The sequence below is a fragment of the Ascaphus truei genome, chromosome 5 (genome assembly GCF_040206685.1).
Source record: "Ascaphus truei isolate aAscTru1 chromosome 5, aAscTru1.hap1, whole genome shotgun sequence".
Classification (NCBI taxonomy): Eukaryota; Metazoa; Chordata; class Amphibia; order Anura; family Ascaphidae; genus Ascaphus; species Ascaphus truei.
In genome coordinates, this window is record NC_134487.1 from 295,603,091 (window position 1) to 295,617,062 (window position 13,972).

The 13,972-nt window shown below is 44.4% G+C and overlaps 1 protein-coding gene across 3 annotated transcripts in view; it reads left to right on the forward strand.

Annotated features, from left to right (window-relative positions):
* The window catches only part of SHISAL1 (shisa like 1), a 147,956-nt gene that overhangs the window by 24,639 nt on the left and 109,345 nt on the right, over window positions 1–13,972 (forward strand). The gene's annotated exons all lie outside the window — the stretch shown is intronic.

A 13,972-nucleotide genomic window follows, 5' to 3' on the forward strand; every position in this document is an offset into this window, starting at 1 on the left:
GTAATTGAGACGGGAGAGAATGAGGGTCTGAGTCAGAGTTTTAGCAGTCGAGCAACAGAGGAAAGGGCGTATCTTTGCAATAATTGCGGAGGAAAAACTACAAGCTTTAGCTACCTTTTGAATGTGAGAGAGGAGTCGAGTGTGACCCCTAAGTAGCGTGCTTGTGCTACTGGGTGTATGATAGTACTTCTAACAGTAACTTGGAAGGAGGTAGTAGGGCCAGGTTTGGGAGGAAATCTGAGGAGCTCCGTTTTTGACATGTTAAGATTTTAAGGCGGAGAAGTGCTATCCAGGATGATATAGCCGAGACGTTCAGAAACTTTGGTCTGTACAGCAGGTGTAAGGTCAGGGGTTTAAAAGTAACTTTGTGTGTCATCAGCATAGAGCCGATATTTGAACCCAAGAGATGTGATAAGGTCACCTAGTGTCTGTGTGTCCCCACAGAGCGATCGAAAGAGGAGGAGGTGGTGTTAGGGGTGTGAGGGACACAGTTGTCACGAGGGCGGGAGGCACAGTTGATAGGCGATAGTGGGGGTGCCAGTTGAAGTCTCCGGAGGTAGGGGGCACACAGCAGAGGAAGGGAACATGGCCAGCCAACTCCCGAAGTCAGGACAAAACCAAGCCCCCTTCCTCCGCTGGGCCGATATTTGTCCCGGCACTCTCCCCCCCCCCCCCCCCCAATCAAAATAGTAGTTAATGACTAACAGTTTATCATTGGTTAACTAAGGTACAATTTGACAGAATAACCCATTTTAATATTAAAGTGATTTAGAATAAATATATTTTTTGTTTGTTGGTTTTAACTTGTTTCACTTTGGAGGATGTCTACAATAAATACTTTCTATAATTTCTAGATGTAGATGTTACAGCTAGGGTTGCCAGGTGTCCAGCATTGAACCGGACTGTCCTGTATTTACTGTCCAGTAAAAAAAATTCGAGGTAATACTGGACACGTAGCTATGTACCGATATTACCTCTCTGGACATAGTGACCTGACCTGCTTGGGAGGCCACAGGATTTCCCCAAGCAGGGAGAGAGCAATGCTGCTACTAGGGGGCTGGGAAGATTCCTCAATTCTACAGTACATTATCCCAATCAGGAGGAGGTGTTAGGAGCCTGGGGGTAGGGCCAAGGAGAGGAGGAAACAGCATGGAGCGGAGAGGATAGTGTGTCTTACCATTGTGTCCATTATTTTTGGAGAATCCGCCTGGCAACCTTATGTAGCACTCAAAGCGTATCCGCTTGTAAAGATTTGTGCTTCTAGCTGCCTCTTTCCTCTCATACGAGTAATAGGAATGAGATATTTTGGTGAAATCCTTCATTTCTTAATGAAATGAAAATGGGGAAAGAAAATAAAACAGCTGTTTATATATATTTTTTAAGTACTTTAATTGTATGTGATTTTTTTTTAGCTTTTTAATACCCTCAGAAACACATGGATGGGGCTGCATTTTTAGTACTAATTATCAGGTTATCCTTTAATATTGTACATTCAAGAGTACTGCTTATTGATGTTAATCTTCATTAACGGCCAATGGTTTTCTTCTGTTTAAGTAATAGAAATAACAGTCGTGTGTTAAAATATGTGGTCCAAACAGAGTACGATTTTGATTAAATGATGTTAATTTACATAATCAGGAAATGGATGGTGTTGGAAACAAAACAGTTCGCAAAAGGTGTTACAAATGTAATTCTACAATTACACTGCACTGTTGCTGGGTCTAATAATACAGTGTATTGGAATATGTATTTGTACACTTTTCCATATTTTGTTTAATATTTGGTACTTCGCGAAAATTCAAGCCCTTGTCCTATTTTAATTTAATCAACACTTCAAGGACCACCAACACATTCCTCTGCTACAGTATGCTTCTCTGCTACTCTATGCTCCTCAATGCTCCTCTCCAACTCTATGCCCTGCTACTGTACTCTATGCCCCTCTGCTACTCTATGCCCCTCTGCTACTCTATGCCCCTCTTTTACTCTATGCTCCTCTGCTACTGTATGCTCCTCTGCTACTCTATGCTCCTCTGCTACTCTATGCTCCTCTGCTACTCTATGCTCCTCTGCTACTCTATGCTCCGCTGCTACTCTATGCTCCGCTGCTACTCTATGCTCCGCTGCTACTCTATGCTCCGCTGCTACTCTATGCTCCGCTGCTACTCTATGCTCCGCTGCTACTCTATGCTCCGCTGCTACTCTATGCTCCGCTGCTCCTCTGCTACTCTATGCTCCTCTGCTACTGTATACTGCTCTGCTGCTGTATGCTCCTCTGCTACTGTATGTTCCTCTGCTACTCTATGCTCCTCTGCTACTGTATGCTGCTCTTCTGCTGTATGCTGCTCTGCTACTGTATGCTCCTCTGCTACTGTATGTTCCTCTGCTACTGTATGTGTAAGGGTTCCAGTACACACTTTGGCTGGAATCGCCCTTACACAGCGCTGCTGGCTGAGTGCAATTTTGGGCGCCACTCCATAGAAAAGACATTATGGAACTAGAGAGAGTGCAGAGAAGAGCCACCAAATTAATACAGGGCATGGACAATCCAATTTATGAGGAGAGGCTAGCTAAATTAGATTTGTTTACATTAGAAATGAGGTGTCTAAGAGGGGATATGATAACTATATACAAATATATTCTGGAACAATACAAGGAGCTTTCAAAAGAATCCCACGGGCAGTACAAAGGACTCGGGGGCCATCCCTTAAGTTTGGAGGAAAGGCAATTTCACCAGAAACAAAGGAAAGGGTTATTTACAGTAAGGGCAGTTACAATGTGGAATTCATTACCCATGGAGACTGTGATGGCAGATACAATAGATGTGTTCAAAAAAAGGTTGGACATCTTTTTAGAAAGGAAAGGTATACAGGGATAGACCAAATAAGTATACATGAGAAGGATGTTGATCCAGGGAGTCATCTGATTGCCAATTCTTGGAGTCGGGAAGGAATTTTATTTTCTAATCTTATGAGATATCATTGGATGATATGTCACTGAGGTTTTTGTTTGCCTTCCTCTGGATTAATATACAGTAAGTATAGGTATAGGATAAAGTATCTATTGTCTAAATGTAGCATAGGTTGTACTTGATGGCCGCATGTCTTTTTTCAACCTCATCTACTATGTAACTAGATAACTATATGTAATGAAAAAAAATTAATCAAAGTCGCAGGGCTGCTATTTCACTGAAGGTCTGATCAAAATATTTGCTGGTTTTATGAAATGTTTTGGAAAGTTTGATTGAAAGAGCAAGTGCAGCAAATCTTGGCAGGTTTGCACATCACAAACGCAGAATATCACAACATACAGTATCCCACCTCAACGCGCCAGCAGGAAAAATTACCCTTCCGTCACCTGTATGTATTAGCTACAAACGTCTGTATAAGTGCAGATTTTTACATTGGTTTTTGACTCTCTGTAAGCCTTGGGAAATTTGATTCAAAATCTAATATTAGTCTAATATTTCAGATGTGCATTAAACCAGGGCTGCTTAACTCCAGTCCTCAAGACCCCCCCAACAGGTCAGGTTTTCAGGATATCCCAGCTTCAGCACGGATGGCTCCATCAGAAAACCCGACCTGTTGGGGGTCTTGAGCACCCCTGCATTAAACTTTGTTGAAAGTATTTTCCGCGTTTTACTTTGTTATCCTTATCTTAACTTTCAAAGAGGTGATGTACAGATGTAGCCAGACTTACCGTCTTCGGCTCCGCTGCCACTCGCCGTCACGGCACTGGAGGATTAACACCCAGAAGCATGGAACCCCCGCATCTCCATCGCGGCAGACACTATCCCGGGCGCCGAGGACAGTAAGCCTTCCTTCGTGGGTAACCCACGCTGAAGCGGCAGTGTGCTCTGGTTGGTCTGTTTGAGGGGATATTAGTAAGAATGCTGCAATGATCCCGATGTCGGGAGAATTCAGCAGAGTTAGAAGGTCACTTTTGGTAAATGTGCACTAGGAAACATCTTTAAGAACTCCTGCTCCTGCTCTGCTCCTGCTACTGCTCTGCTACTGCTCCTGCTCTGCTACTGCTCCTGCTCTGCTACTGCTCCTGCTCCTGCTCTGCTACTGCTCTGCTCCTGCTCTGCTCCTGCTCTGCTCCTGCTCCTCATGGGAGATAAACTTTGCTAAAATACCAAGTGCCGCACCCCAAACATACCTTTATGCAACATGTGAAGAGACACATTTGCACACAAAAAAAGCACACCTGAGGTACCTGAGAAATATGCGAATTTAGGTATGCAAATTATTTAAATGAGCATATATCCCAGGTGAGCGCCTTTTTGTGTACAGATGTCTCTCCACGTGTTGTATAACGATATATTTGGGGGCTATAAACAGCACTTGGGAATTTAGCAACAAAGAGTCTATCTTCCATATCTAGTAACAAGTAAATAACAGTGACATTTATTCGGGGTAACAAGTTGCTCCAAAGCTAGTAAAATTATAAACAAATTCATTTCCAGTTGTTTCCAATGTAATATTTTTTTAGGGTTGCTAGTATAATTAGTATAGGTATAACTATGACACAGCAGCTATGGGAGATTGCCGAGCAGGGGGTCACATGCTGGAGTTTATTTAGCCAAAACTAACAGCAAATCACACCATACTTAGCGTATAAATGATAAGCTATAGGGACTAGTGGACAATGGGGAACACCTAGATAGACTAGATGCCAGGTCCTGCCACAGACATGGTACATACAGTATGGAAGTCCTTTTAGAGGGAGAACAAAAGATTATTTTGGCGGCGAACAGCACAAAAAAATAAAAAGTCTCTTTTTGTTGAACGATGCAGGTTGACTCATGGGACAACTGGGGCACATATTCTACACACATATTCTAGATAGGTGTAGGGTAAAGGTGTAGCTGGCTTACCTCCCAGGATCGTTTAATGGATCAGGCCAAAAAAAAGGCGGCTTTTCCCGGATTTATACGGTCCTGAACAGGACTCATGTGCTTCCTCCTTAGGCCAGGTCCATAGTATGCGTGCGTGTGCTCGCGACCGTACCTGTACTTGCTGACATCTGTGTCCTGCAGGGTTACGCGAAGGGGGGAGCGTGCCGTGACATCACGTGAGTGGTTCGCCATCATCGGCTAAACCGCGCACGTGACACGGCCGTCGCCCAGCAAATTTAAACGAGTTTGTCCCGCCACACATCGGCCGCTTCGCCACTCACGTGCACATGCAAACCATGGACACACCCATTGGCCTCCATTGGTTTGTATGTGGCGCGAGCAACGGGGCTCGCGCTGTCGGATCCACTATGGATGCGGCCTTAGGGTCTTCTGCACACAGCCTAGACACCAACTGTAGGGACGCAGATCTCTGAGCACACGCACTCAGAGGGACAAAAGGGTCCTGGCCGGTGGGCAGTTATACCCCTTACCAATTAGCAACGCAACTCAGTCTGGCTGCTAACAAAGGATTTCTCCCCAATCCAGACCTAGGCTGTAAGGGTCAGCATATAGTACTGGCTCCTTAGCATAGTAAGCCCAGCCCCTGCTAGCCCAAGTGGCAACAGGGTGGGCTTAGGATGTCAGGTTATAAAGGGGAACTGCGGGCCACATAGGAATACATGACATGCATAAACATTACAGGCATAAGGAAATTACGGTACACGCACGAGAGTACATTTCTGGCGGGGAAAATCATATACCATCATATACACATTATATGTGGTTTGGAAAAGAAATTCCGGCTTTGTGCACCACAGGCTTTGAGTTACACCCTGGACAAGCGTGGTGGGTGAAGGGAAAGTCTGTGGAATCAACAGGGGCGACATAAAAGTACTTTTTGCAAAGTTTGTCTCTCACGTCTGAGCACCTTGGTATAACCAGTGGGGATAACACCACTTTTCTCTGGAACCGTGGCACGGCCGGGGGCTGCAGGATTTTGCCGGTCATATCAAAGTGCTGAGATGGGAGTCGGATAGTGTGTGTGCCGATGCAGCTGGACCAATTCTCTCATCCTGAAAGAAGGGCTTCGGGTCCAGCCGTCACAGTGACTATGATGTATGTTACCATGAAGTATTAGCTTTCATGGCACCAGTGAGAAAGGACCAAGAAACCCATTCTATCCTGTTTAATTGTTCCGCGTGGTGTTCCTTTCCAGGAAATGCTCAGTCCATTATTGTACATTGTTTAAATAAGTAATTACAGCAACAAAAAAAATCTAATTACTTGGAAGCTTTTAAACTAATCAATTACTCACGTGTTGGCAGTTCTCAGATGCTTTGACTACGATTCCATATAGCAAAGAAATATATCATTGGGATTGTGTGTTCTATTAGCCATTGGGTCAGATAGAATATAAAGTGGCTTCCAATAACCATCAATCCATTTACGGAAACAAGATAAAGAATGAATGTTTTGCATTTAGACGATTACATGATATAGTAGTCAACAGTGTTCCTGCAAATGTCAACACCTCAACATCTGCTGAATCACGTCACTGCTTTATCTCTGTGTCTAAAAAGCTAAACTCAGCTACTACATTTTTATTTGATCAGCTGCCAACTCTGTAATTGTGTTTCCTGGACTTTTAACAAGAGCAAATATAACATATGAAGTGTGATCTTCATGTAGTAAGTGCTTGTGATGTTTGTCCAAAGATTAAAGATTTCAGCTAATCTAACTTCGGGGCTGCAGCATCCCGACTCCTTACCCCGCTCCCCAAATCCATGGTCCCGATTTAATGGGGCGAGAAAGAAAGTATGTTACCTAGAGTATCTGTTGGTTTCACTTGTACGTTAATGGCTTAGAGTCGCATTGAACTAGCACTGCCTGTACAGTAACACAGGGGATACAGATTTCAGACAAATGGTCTGTAGTTTGTAGAATACAATTGTGATGTGGGCCCTGTTTTAAATCCTAAGCTTTCATGCAATTTAGAAGTAAAGAAGGGTGGGGCCGTGTTGGTCCTTTCTTCCATGACGTAAAAAAGTAGGGAGAGGGAGTAGCGGGTATGATACCTTTTATTGGACCAACAGGTAATAGAAATGTTACACGCTTTGGAACCTCTTAGGGTCCTTCATCAGTTTCCCTGACCCTAAGAGGTTGGAAAGCTTGTAACATGTCAGATACTTGTTGGTCCAATAAAAGGCATCATACCCGCTCCTCCCTCTCCCTCCTTTGTTGTTGCATGCAATTTATAACACTTTCAGTCGGGAGTAATTAACGGGGGCCCTGTAATGAGCGATTTGAGACTAAAATGTTTTTTTATAAACATTTTGGGAAACATTTTGGGAAATTCAAAAATCCAACCACTTTCATGGAAGGTGTTGTTAGCAAAGCGCTTTTCATGGATTTACAACATGGCTGAGTCACAAAGAACAGACGGAAAATAGGGGGAGCAGGGGGTTAGAGGGAAAAAGAACACAAACCCTCAAACACAGTATTCAAATAGCTAGTCAAAAACCTTGCAAAACCTTACAAAAAACTGGACGTGGGGTATAATAATTAAATAATCAAATAATTAAATACTCACACGGCCCTGTGTGAGTAAAAGTGTCACAAAGAAGCTGGGAATTCTATCTAGGAAATAGGGAGAGGGAGGGATCTAAAATGATGCGAATTGAAAAACAAAAAAATGGGACAGGCTACTGTATCTTTTCTTTGGAAGTGATATCACTGCTTAGGGACATGGTGATTATAAAGAACAAAGAATAACAGGAACTGGATATGCCTTAGGCTAAGGCCCCGCTCCCAGAGTCAGCGCACCTGCGCTGCTGACAGGCGGTGCGCTGAGATACACAGACCGCGATCTGCGGTCTGTAGGGAGCGGGAGCCGGAGCGGGAGGTGGGCGGGAGGTGGGAGGTTTGATCGGGAGGTGGGCGGGAGGTGGGAGGTTTGATCGGGAGGTGGGCGGGAGGTGGGAGGTTTGACAGGGAGGGGGGGCGTGGCTTGAGCGGAGGGACCCGCTACTCTCCCCCCCCCTCCATCCACGGACTCGGGCTGGAGCTGGAAGGTAAGTTTAAACACACACACACGCAGGCACTCATTCATACACGCGCACACACACACACAGGCAGGCACTCACACATTCATACACGCGCACACACACACACAGGCAGGCACTCACACACTCATACACACACACGCGCGCACACACAGGCAGGCACTCACGCACTCATACACACACACACAGACAGAGGCAGGCACTCGGGCACACACACAGACAGGCACTCACTCAGACACACACACAGAGAAAGGCACTCACCTGCTTTCACTCCACACTCCTCCCCGCTCCCCGAAGCCTCTCCTCCTCCCGAAGCCTCCCCTCCCCATTGGCTCACAGCCACACACGTCACGCGTCAAAGCTAGAAAACACCATTCTCTGGTGTCTCCAGCGGCTGACGCGCTACAGCGTGTAGTGCTCTGTGCAGCCAGTGGGGACCGGGACCGGCTCGCGAGGATTCCCCTGCTGGTGGGGAACTCGCGACCCGCCGCCTGCGCCAACGAGCGCAGCGGGACCGAGGCCTTAGGAGCAATGATGCACTCATGATACATAATTCATTTCACAAACACATTTTTTTTGTTTGATGATTTCTATAGAAATATACTGGGAAAAACGAGATCCGGAGCGCAAATATACTCCAAGGGTATATGTAATATAAAACCGCAGAAAAAAGAGATAGTGTAATACTGTATAAATCACTTAAAAAACATAGACCAGGTGATAAGTATCTCACTCACGTGCTACGTGAGGAAGTCAGGCAGTGTGGTTGTTTGAGTAACCAACTCATAGGAATTTCTTGGCACCAAGCATTTAAGTTAAACCAGCGTTGAGACCACCCAGAGTCAGATGCAGAGCTTGCTCCCGGCTGCTACACTGCTTCACAGCCCTCCCTCTCTCATGGGTGCACCAGCCGCCACGTCACCTCCCGATGTGACGTCACCAAGCGGGGATGTAAGCAGGGATCTCAACCGGTAACTCTCCATAGCAGAACCGTAACGGGACCCTCCAACGCCAGCAACACCCTACGCGTTTCATGCTACGAGCTTCCTCAGCCCCTGATTGGAAAGCCGTGTGCACATGTGGCAGGAGGGAGTGAAAAGAGAGGGGAGGATAGATGGCAAGGTGAGTGGCAGGAGGAAACAGAGAGACAGCAAGAAGAGGAGGAGACAGATGAGATGAGTTGGAGAGGGGGGAGTGTAGAGAGGAGCAGACACTAAGGCAGGGAGGAGAGAGTGCAAAGAGGAGCAGAGCATGATGGAGGAGAGATTAAGGTGGGGAAGAGGGGACAAGGGACAGCGAGGCATTACAGGGAGGGGTGAAAAGAAACTAATGTTTAATAACCTTTAAGATCTGCTAGATTGGCGTATGTTACGCTGGGTACAGTTGTCTGCATGAAATTAATATATATATTTATATTTAGGTGTAGGTATGTTTCCGTACAAAGGTTCAGCTGTTACAGTGTTGCTAAGCAAGAATAAAGTTTTAAGAATAACAATGTACACACACACACACACACACACACACACACACAGAAACAAGGTGTCGCCTTGCGTTGCCACTAATAGTGCAGGTTTTAAGTATACCCCTGCTTGAGCACAGGAGGTTCATTCAAAATGATTGGGCCTCCTGTGCTAATGAGAGGATATCTTTAAAACCTGCACTGTTAGCAGTGCTCGGGGGCTAGAGTTGGGAACCTCTGATTAGCCGTTAGTAATGTGTTATTGCAGCATCTACTTTTTCATATACAGTAGTAGTGAATAACAAACAGAAGTCACCGTTGACCTATTTATGGCTATAATTCTTTCACTCTGCCCAGTAAACAATTAGAGGTAATACTGGACGTGTGTGTGTCCATGTCCGGTATTACCTCTCTGGACATAGTGACCTCACCGGCTTGGGGGGCCATGGGATTTCCCTGAGCGGGGAGAGAGCTGGGCTGTTGCTAAGGGGCTGGGCTCCTCCATCCTGATTGGCTGCAGCTGGGCAATGCAGCCAATCAGGAGGAGGTGTCAGGAGCCTGGAGGTGGGGCTAAGGAGAGGAGGAAACAGCTCTGAGTGGAGGAACAAATAGAGAATTCACTCCAAGGACTGATGCTCCAAATAGTGTAGATAATATCCACAATGTTCACAAAAATAGATAAACAAATAAATAAAAAGCGCTACTGATCAGTGTCCTGATCATTTGAAATATAAACCTATGAGTGGGACTGAGTGCTCGAGGTTTATGAGTTTAATAATATTTAATTTTTATTTATGAATTATGTTTTTTATTTTTATTATCTTTATACTTTTCTATATTCTTGGGTTTGATTATATACTTTTTCTTTAATTAATTGGATATTATTATTTAATTATTTATTTTATAATGGATATGTTTCTTATCTTTATCTTCATTTTTTTGTATTTACGTTGCCCATTTGCCACTTTGTTACTGGTTCTATTTATAAGTTGTTGATCATTTACATGATAGGTCAACAAGCTTATATCATTTTATATTTTGTTTGTTTGTTTTTAATATATGCCTTGCACTATTTTGTATATAGTCTCCAGTGATCCCTGTTGTGTGATTTCCTATATTGGGTTAAATACTGATATACCCTTATGGAGGGGACTAGTTAATTATTCAGCAGGTGCACTTTAATTTGCATAACCATCTAGTACCTCCAATCAGAGTTTTAGGATCACTATATAGGTTTCACTTTGACTAGACTAGTCACTCTTTGACAAAGTCCTATTGGTGGACGAAACGCGTCAGAGTTACCTTGTGGCAGAAGGATTTTTGTTATGCACCGAATAAACAACCTTTTTTTCTGATTGTGTTTCGATATCCTTGATTGTACCCCTACGGCAAACTGTGAACCGCCGGATCCTATTCCTTTTCACTTAGCTTGGAGTGGTGTGTGTGTGTGTGTGCGCGTGTACGTGTGCGTGTGTGTGTGTGTGCGTGTGTGTGCTTGTATCCAGCATATTCCACCTTTCACCATTGTGTCCAGTATTTTTGGAGAAGCCTCCTTGCAACCCTAGCTGTGGGCTATACACTGTACAATGTTGCATTTATATATTGATATTTTCAGTATCTATGCTATTTTTTACATTTACAATACAAAACTGCAAAAAAAAAAACCCAGCCCTCTTGCCTTTTATTTTCATTGAAAAGACTTCTACTTGTACAAGTGCCAAAATCGTCAGCTTTTCAGCTGTGCTTGACAGACACTAAGCAGAGACAATTTATTTTCCGCCGTCCCCGACTCATTATTCTTAAATGACAAGTCACTCCATCTAAATGCAAGTGTCTGTTAGCTGTGCACAAAACATTCTTTGTCTTGATCTGGACGCATTTTATGGTCCTCAAAAAATCATAGAAACAACTTCAAAATACATTCGGCAGAATGGATCTTTCAGCACCATTCATGACTTTCATATGCCTCGATCCAGCAGCCACCTCCCCAATGGGATAAACCAGTCACATCCTTATTAAACATAACATCATCAAACTACATAACATTGATGAACCGAAGGACCCAGCTAGCTTGCTCCGGCCACCATTACAAGAGCCTAAGCGATATCCTTAACTCGTACCCATAATCGCCACTAGTTGCCCAGTCTACATGGCCTGTAAAACACTCTAACCCTGAAGGTCACTGTCCTATCGGGCGCTAAAGGTGGACGTGGCACTGCCTTCTCCAACAACATGTGCCACAAGGTTCAACGCACCACAACAGTATGTTTGTAATGGTGCTCAACAGTGCTGGGACTATGTGAAAGGAGGGGAGTATATTGGGTAATAATTATATTTTGCAATGGTACTGTGCCTTTAGATGGGCAAAGGTACCCTGAAGGTAGGAGTGGGTTGCCAAAGACAGCCCTCTCTTTCCTCATTAGGTAGCCCCAGGTTTAGTACTCACTGAGTCTTCTTTCTTCCCCAGTCTCAACGCACCACAACGACAGGAGCCAAGACTGACAAGAGTCCCCATCCCGGGACACACTTCTCCCACACGCTACGATAATAACAAGATGCAGTTAACAAAACTCAACATTCAAACCCATAAGGGAGGGATGGTGGGGTTCATCCTTTCAGGGGTATCTCTAAAAGAGGTAGGGCTACCTAGTCACCTCCTTAAATAACAAATGTGAATACTCCACCCGTTCTATTCTACATGACCCTTAGAGGAGGATCCCCTCAGTTTAAAGTCATGCCGCCTGTCCCCTAAAAGTCCAGGGCTCGCTCTATCATTATCCTAATTATGAGCTATGGCCCTTTGTCCTATAATGTGCATTAGTGGAGACTTACTGATTTTATTTCAGATAGTGCTGGCTGTCATTCTATAGCATACGTGTAAACCGTCTCTGGATAACACACAAACCTTTTGCAAACTGGAAAATAGACCAGCGTAAAACAGTTGTGCATATTTATGTTGGCAGTGGATATCTTATTAGACATCGTCTAAAAGTGAGAAAAATGACAAACTTTGCAAAAATACTGTAATAATATCTCACGGGGAGCAACTTTTACCCCAAAGTTTGCTAACATTTAGGCCTTTGTTTTCTGCAAAACTGGAAAGAAAATTGGAAATGTTCAAATTAAAAAGTTTGGTTAATGAATCCTATAGTTATATTGTGAAATTCTGCAGAACCCCAATTCTCTCACAATGGGACTCAAAGCGCTTCATAATTACAGTATAGCGCGCGGTACGCAGCACATAGTTTATTTTACGGACATAGTCCCTGCCCCGTGGAGCTTACAATCTATGTTTTTGGTGCCTGAGGCACAGGGAGATAAAGTGACTTGCCCAAGGTCACAAGGAGCTGACACTGGGAATTAAACCAGGTCCCCTGATTCACACTCAATGTCATTGTTTACAGATTCAGTGTCTCTACTAGGGTTGCCAGGTGGCTTCTCCAAAAATACTGGATACAATCGTGAAAGGTGACGCACTTGAGACGCACACACACACCTATCGCCTCTCTCGGCTCCATGCTGTTTCCTCCTCTCCTTGGCCCCACCCACTGGCTTCTTACACCTCCCCCTGATTGGCTGCATTACCCAGTAGCAGCCAATAAGGCTGGAGGAAGCTTCCCAGCCACCTAACAACAGCCCTGCTCTCTCCCTGCTTGGGGAAATCCTGCGGTCCCCCAAGCCGGTCAGATCACTATTTCCGGGGAGGCAATACATGTCCAGAATTACTTCTAATTTTTTACTGGACAGTGTCCAAATACAGGACAGTCCGGTTCAATACTGGACACCTGGCAAACATAGTCTCTACTCACTGAGCCGCTCCTTCTCACCGAGCCCTGGCCTAATGTATGAATGTATGATCCAGTTTAATCTGCATTGGAGCTCTTCAAAAACAATTTGCTTTTATAGCATTCTAACATTTGCTTCCTTCTCGTTAATTGTCATGTCGTCTGGCTATGCAGCAGTTTGCATGTCTCACCTGGCGCAAAGGAGTTGCAGACTTACTATTTAATTAATTAATTAATTAAGAACTGCAACCTGAGAAAAACACAATTTTAGAGCCTAATGAGGTAATTTGTTAACAAAAAATTGGAGAGGGGGGGATTTCATTAAGAACTCATCCATGCAGCACACAGGCATTTGCATCATGAACTTGCTCAGAGGGAATCTAACCAAAACACTAGTGAAAGTGCTCACCCTTCGTGTTGGCCTCATTCTGTCACAGGCCCTTACAGCACTGTGAGTTGCAAGACAATACTGAGCAATATATTACAAAGTTCTTATACACAGAATACCATTATATAAACCAGTCATCAAGTCCCTTCCCCCCCCCCCAAGTCAGGTTTTTAGGATATCCCTGCTTCAGCACAGATGGCTCAATCAGAGGCTCAGTCAAAGACTGAGCCTCTGATTGAGCCACCTGTGCTGAGGCAGGGACTGATTGAGCCACCTGTGCTGAAGCAGGGATATTCTTAAAAACTAACATCTTGGGTGGTGTTTTGGAGTGAGTTGAGCACCCGTTTTTCACCATTAATGTTTAGCGTCTTGCGTTCTCAC